We start from the raw sequence: 7,037 nt of genomic DNA, 5'->3' as shown, positions 1-7,037 counted from the left end.
CCGGCTTCCTGCCGAGGGGCAGGTTATTCCCACCCCTAGATCCGGCGAGAGGGTCGTGTTCGTGTCCCACTTCCTCCGCGGGTTAGCGTTTGCACTTAACCCCTTCGTCTGAGGGCTCATGTTCTACTACGGGCTAGATTTTCACGATCTGGCCCCGGACTCTATTCTTCTTATCTCGGTGTTTATTGTCACGTGCGAAGCCTTTCTATGAACTACTTTGCACTTCGGCTTGTGGCTCAAGACCTTCGATGTGAAGCCGCAAGTGGTAGAGGGGGAGCAATCCGAGTGCGGTGGCGCTGCAGTGAGCAAGCTTGCTAGCGCTGTTTGGCTGAAAGGATCCTTCGCCAAATCTTCCGATCTGTGGTAGCAGGGGTGGTTCTATATCACCGAGCTCCGCAGCTCCAAGTGGGCAACTACGCCCGCCTTCCGATCCAGCCCCCCAATTCAGCTTGCATCATGGATTAACAAGGGACTGGATTGGGGATCGATGAATGATGTGCAAACTCTGCAAAGTCGCATCTGAAGCCTCATTGAGAGGGACATCGACATAGCCAACATCGTTCAAGTAATGCTAGTTTGTCGGACCCTGCCGTGTCAGCGACGGCCACTCCGCCTATGGGAGTTTTATCCAGAAGGGCCGCGAACTCTTCAGCACTTCTTCAGCACAACGCACGAAGGAATGTGGAAATTATTCTTCGGGAAACGAAGGCAATGGTCGAATACCACCGAAGATGTCGGCCTAGACTGTAACCGTCCAGATACCCCGGTAAGTACCCGATTACCGAATACCCTATAATCAAATACCCAGTGGCATGATACCAACAGTATCATCCTTTTTCAGGGCTGGATAAAGAAGGTGGAACTAATTAGGTGTCCGGCTCCCCTTCCCGAAGACTCAGCAACTCCCATGTTAACAAGGATGCTGGCCTCGGCGCCATACCAGGCGCCAGCGGGGGAGGGCGAGAAGACCCAAGATGACCTTGGTTCCAGGGGTAAGTCGGACACTGAGTCCGGAGAAATTGACCTTTCCTCGCCTGAAGACGGAGGCGGAAAAGGACCCAGTATCCCTTCTCCAAACAGGAGGAAAAGGGCCGCCTCCGAAGATTGGGAGGGCGGTCTCCCAAGAAGGGCAATATGCCACCGTCGAGCGGCCTGGGTTTGGAAAGCGACGCCGTTAAACAACTCCAACAAGGGGACAAGCCCTCGGCAAAACCGTAAGAGAATCCGGAGCACTTTGATAACGTCCCGCTCTGTTGCTGTTACCGAAGATATACGTAACGCATTCATGTATTTCTACAGGTCTGCATAGAGTTTTTCTAGGTGATCCTCTTCTTCGGGGAGTCTCCTCCCAGAGATGATGGAGAGCGAGACACCTCCTCCAACCTCCTCACCCAACAAGGCGTATGACTCTGAAGTGTCATCACGGAGGGTCCCTTTTGACCAACAAGTTACGCAGGGGACAGAAGAGGCAGTACCCGAAGGTGGAGCTTCGACCATCCGGGATTCCGGGGCTGATGATAACAAAGGCCCCGGACTGACTGGTTCGCAGCCGACAGTGATTCTAGAGACGGGTGAATAGATTCCTTCAAAGGATGATTGTGCTCCTGGAGCAGCTTCCGGAAACCCAGAGACTCCGGATATATTGCAGGACATGTTGCGGAAAGCATCTGTCTCGGGGGAACATCGTACCTTGATGGGCACAGTGATTGAGAAGATTCCATCCGTGAAGAGCAGATTAAATGAAGCCTTCATGAGTCTACTGAAGGGATTCGAGGTTTGTGACATAATGTTTTCGGCTATGCTTCATTTGCAAAGATGCGCCTGTGTATAGGTCGTAGCCCCTGATACTCGGGTTGGCTTCCACTGGGAAGCAAAACGGAGGATCGAAAAGGATCGTTTGAGGACTAACCTGATCAACTTTGAACACAGGCTGCTCCCCCCTTGGCTGCTTCCTGGACTATGGAAATTGCCGATTTGCAGCGGAAGCTTGATGTGGCAGGGGATGATCTTGCTTTAATCCATATGCGTCTGGACGAGTCACAAGGTATGTATTCGGGACAATCCTCATACATTTTTGTGGTACAAGCATGATGCTGAGATTTGGCTGCAGATGGTGCTGCCGCCGTTGAAGTTCTTCGAGTGGATCTGGCTCGGGCCAAGGAGCAGGCCCAGCGTAGCAATGCTGCTGCCGAAAAGGATCCACGATGACGCTCGAACTGGAGAATGCTACCGGCCACTGCGAATTTCTGGAGAAGGAGAGTAAAGCCTTAACGGCTGATCTGGACAAGTCCTTACAAGAGGCGAGAGAAGCGCGATCGGAATGCAGAGCAGCCCATGAGGAGGTTCGACAGGCGAGGGAGATTGCGGCTGGAAAGCCCTTTCTGCTGCAAACTAAGTTCGGTGATCCGAACTATCCCCAGCTTAACCAAGTATGGAGTTCTCCGGATGAGTTCTTGGGCTTGCCGAAGAGTTCTGCCGATGCGGCACAGTATTACCAAGCGTGAGATGGATATGCAACGGAGAAGCTTTTTTGGTCGCAGTTTGGCACATCAAAGCGCCCTTTGTTGCTCAATGAACAGATGTCCCAATGGGCCGAACTTCATAGGATATCCGGCGCTGCCATGAAGGACATCGTAATCCAGTTGTGGCCAACCGAGCCTGTTCCGAATAGCTATTTCGGTTTGGTGCAAAGGCTTGTTGACGCGGTGCCACGTATCGACGCTGTGAAGCGGTCAACGTGCATTGAGGGTGCACGGATGGCTTTTGCCCGAGTCAAGACATTCTGGGGGAAGATGAAGGCCATCGATGTTGCAATGAAGGGTCTACCCAAAGGCAAGGACCGTCCGGAACCGGAGCATTATTTTGAAGACGTCCTAGAGGCCGTCCGCTTTATAGAGGGTTAGTGCTCAAAAGACATAATGTTCGAGTGAGGTGTATGAAAATTGTAAAAGACAATTTTATAGTTAATCTATTTATGTTTTGCTTGAAAGCCTGAATTCCTCCTGTGCGGCTGTTTTGATATAATCTGAAAGTTTTCCAGTTGTCGGTTTCAGCTCCCTCGTAGAAGTACAGGGGTGTTCGGAAAAGCATTTAATCACTCTTTATCCAACGTCTTGGTCCATGAAGGAGGTGATAATGCGTCGAACCAGGCAATCAGACTATAAGGCGTTAACACCTTCACCTAGCCATAGGAGTTTTATGGTGGGGATACGACATAGCCCCTGGCATGTATGCGGCGTATGGTGCCTTACATATTTGATCTGAAAAAGATCCCTCGTGTGACATGGAGAATCACTAAAGATTCCAATAAGTCGTCAAGTGGTTGACCAGCTCACGCCGCATCATGACAGACAGTTTTCGGCTTTCTCTACTGAGGTGCTCGTCCGGTTTAGACCAGGGCACAATCGCAGTAGTTCTCCCTTTACTAACCTTGCCGATAGAGCAGAACGTAGGGTAGCAAGCACAGGAGCCGGGCAACCCAACTATTGACCCAAGACAACGATTCGGAGTTGATGCATATAAAGCCAAACTTGCGACGCCGAAGTATGCTATGGAGCTGTTCGGACTTTTACTGGCAACTCATTTGTTCCCACACAGAGCCCCTGGCAGGTTATGCCAAGGTATTTCTGTGAAATAACCGTAGGAGCCATATTTTTTGGGAAAACAATACGGATGATTAGTTCGGATATTGTTTACTGGTAACTGATTGATATGCCAATGATTACTTATGATATATATATATATAAGCCATCCGCCCGGCTATTTGACATGCTCGGGGTTGGAGGCAGAGGAACATGCATAGTACAGGCTCAAGAAATAGGGAGTGCGGTCTACAAAAAGTTATTTTGGACCTCCTGCCGCACGTCTGCGCCGCCAGTCCTCGGTGGGGGGAATCCTTGATGGAAGTAGCCCCTTGGGTGAGTGTACGGATCCGGACTCCGATAGAGCCAGTTTCAGATGTTTATCCTGTTCGTCACCTGTTTTTAAAGGATAGAGAAGGAAGAGAAAAAAAATAAGTAATAAAATAAAGTTACTAGAGTGCTTGCAGGCTTGTCCGTATTGTGCTTCCGCCAATGCCCATGGTATCTTGAGTGCGTAATGATGTATGCGTGGTACAAATTTTGTAGGTCTGTGGAGTGGGCGGCGGAAGCGGGGTTGCTATTTCCGTTCTAGGAGTAGATGATCCTCGGGTGGAGGTTGCTTCTGACCCCCGGTGTTTCATTGGTGAACCTTTCTGTCATCCTTGTCCCTTGGCGGCCTCCTCCCCCTATGTTCGGCGTGCCGGCCTGTTTAAAGACCCAGCAGTTTTTGTTGGTATGATTAGCTGGTTTATCAGGGTGGCCATGAATCTGGCATGGTCGGCCCAATATCCTGTCCAGGTTGGATGGTTCGTCTCGATTCGCCTTGAATGGCTTCTTCCGCTGACCGGGCTTGGGGTTGCTGAATCCAGCGTTGACCGCCGTGTCGCCTGATCTTTCATTGTCATTGCGACTATTGTTTTTGCTTCCTCATGGCTTGCCGTTGCCGTCTCGGATTTCGGAGGTGCCCTGGTTGCTGGCGCTATTGCTTCTACGAGTGAGCCAGCTGTCTTCTCCTGCACAAAAGTGGGTCATCAGAGAAGTGAGGGCTATCATGGATTTAGGTCCTTCTTGGCCGAGGTGGCGTGCAAGCCATTCGTCCCGGACGCCGTGTCTGAAAGCCGCAAGGGCTTCCGCGTCCGGACAATCGACGATTTGGTTCTTTTTGACTAAGAACCTAGTCCAGAGCTCCCTGGCTGATTCTCCGGGCTGTTGGACAATTTGACTTAGGTCATCGGCATCCGGTGGCCGGACATATGTTCCTCGGAAGTTATCGAGGAAGGCCTCTTCCAAGTCTTCCCAGCTGCCTATGGAATTTTCAGGCAGGCTGTTTAACTAGTACCGAGCTGGCCCTTTTAGTTTTAGTGGGAGGTATTTAATGGCGTGGAGGTCGTCCCCACGGGCCATATGGATGTGAAGGATGAAATCTTCTATCCACACCACGGGATCGGTTGCCCCGTCGTATGATTCAATATTGACGGGTTTGAATCCTTCAGGGAATTCATGATCCATTACTTCATCAGTGAAGCAAAGCGGGTGTGCGGTGATACGTCTCCGTTGTATCCACTTTTCCAAACACTTTTGCCCTTGTTTTGGACTCTAACTTGCATGATTTGAATGGAACTAACCCGGACTGACGCTGTTTTCAGCAGAATTGCCATGGTGTTATTTTTGTGCAGAAATAAAAGTTCTCGGAATGACCTCAAAATCAACAAAGAATTATTTTGGAATATATAAAAAATACTGGAAGTAAGATCCACGTCAGGGGGGCTCCACCTGTCCACGAGGGTGGGGGCGCGCCCCCTGCCTCGTGGGTGTTGGGGAACGCAGTAATTTCAAAAAATTTCCTACGCAGACACAAGATCATGGTGATGCATAGCAACGAGAGGGGAGAGTGTTGTCTACGTACCCACGCAGACCGACTGCGGAAGCGTTGACGCAACGTAGAGGAAGTAGTCGTACGTCTTCCCGATCCGACCGATCCAAGCACCGTTACTCCGGCACCTCTGAGTTCTTAGCACACGTACAGCTCGATGACGATCCCCGGACTCCGATCCAGCAAAGTGTCGGGGAAGAGTTCCGTCAGTACGACGGCGTGGTGACGATCTTGATGTTCTACTGTCGCAGGGCTTCGCCTAAGCACCGCTACAATATGATAGAGGGGGAATATGGTGGCAGGGGGCACCGCACACGGCTAAGGAACGATCTCAAGGATCAACTTGTGTGTCTAGAGGTGCCCCCCTACCCCCGTATATAAAGGATCCAAGGGGGAGGGGGCGGCCGGCCAGGAGGAGGGCGCAGGAGGAGTCCTACTCCTACCGGGAGTAGGACTCCCCCCCAATCCTAGTTGGAATAGGATTCCCCGAGGGGGGAAGAGAGAGAGGGGGGCCGGCCACCTCTCCTTGTCCTAATACGACTAGGGGAGGGGGGAGGCGCACGGCCACCTTGGGCTGCCCCTTTCTCCTTTCCACTAAAGCCCACTAAGGCCCATATAGCTCCCGGGGGGTTCCGGTAACCTCCCGGTACTCCGGTAAAATCCCGATTTCACCCGGAACACTTCCGGTATCCAAACATAGGCTTCCAATATACCAATCTTTATGTCTCGACCATTTCGAGACTCCTCGTCATGTCCGTGATCACATCCAGGACTCCAAACAACCTTCGGTACATCAAAATGCATAAACTTATAACATAACTGTCATCGTAACCTTAAGCGTGCGGACCCTACGGGTTCGAGAACAATGTAGACATGACCGAGACACATCTCCGGTCAATAACCAATAGCGGGACCTGGATGCCCATATTGGCTCCTACATATTCTACGAAGATCTTTATCGGTCAGACCGCATAACAACATACGTCTTTCCCTTTGTCATCGGTATGTTACTTGCCCGAGATTCGATCGTCGGTATTCCAAATACCTAGTTCAATCTCGTTACTGGCAAGTCTCTTTACTCGTTCTGTAATACATCATCCCGCAACTAACTTATTAGTTGCAATGCTTGCAAGGCTTAAGTGATGTGCATTACCGAGAGGGCCCAGAGATATCTCTCCGACAATCAGAGTGACAAATCCTAATCTCGAAATACGCCAACCCAACATGTACCTTTGGAGACACCTGTAGTAATCCTTTATAATCACCCAGTTACGTTGTGATGTTTGGTAGCACCCAAAGTGTTCCTCCGGCAAACGGGAGTTGCATAATCTCATAGTCATAGGAACATGTATAAGTCATGAAGAAAGCAATAGCAACATACTAAATGATCGGGTGCTAAGCTAATGAAATGGGCCATGTCAATCAGATCATTCAACTAATGATGTGACCTTGTTAATCAAATAACAACATCTTGTTCATGGTTAGGAAACATAACCATCTTTGATTAATGAGCTAGTCAAGTAGAGGCATACTAGTGACACTAAGTTTGTCTATGTATTCACACATGTATTATGTTTCCGGTT

The sequence above is a fragment of the Triticum urartu genome, chromosome 4A (assembly GCF_056163025.1).
Source record: "Triticum urartu cultivar PI428250 chromosome 4A, HENAU_Tu73, whole genome shotgun sequence".
In the NCBI taxonomy this organism is placed as follows: Eukaryota; Viridiplantae; Streptophyta; class Magnoliopsida; order Poales; family Poaceae; genus Triticum; species Triticum urartu.
The sequence above is the reverse complement of the archived record's forward strand: the minus strand, read 5'-3'. Positions refer to the sequence as shown.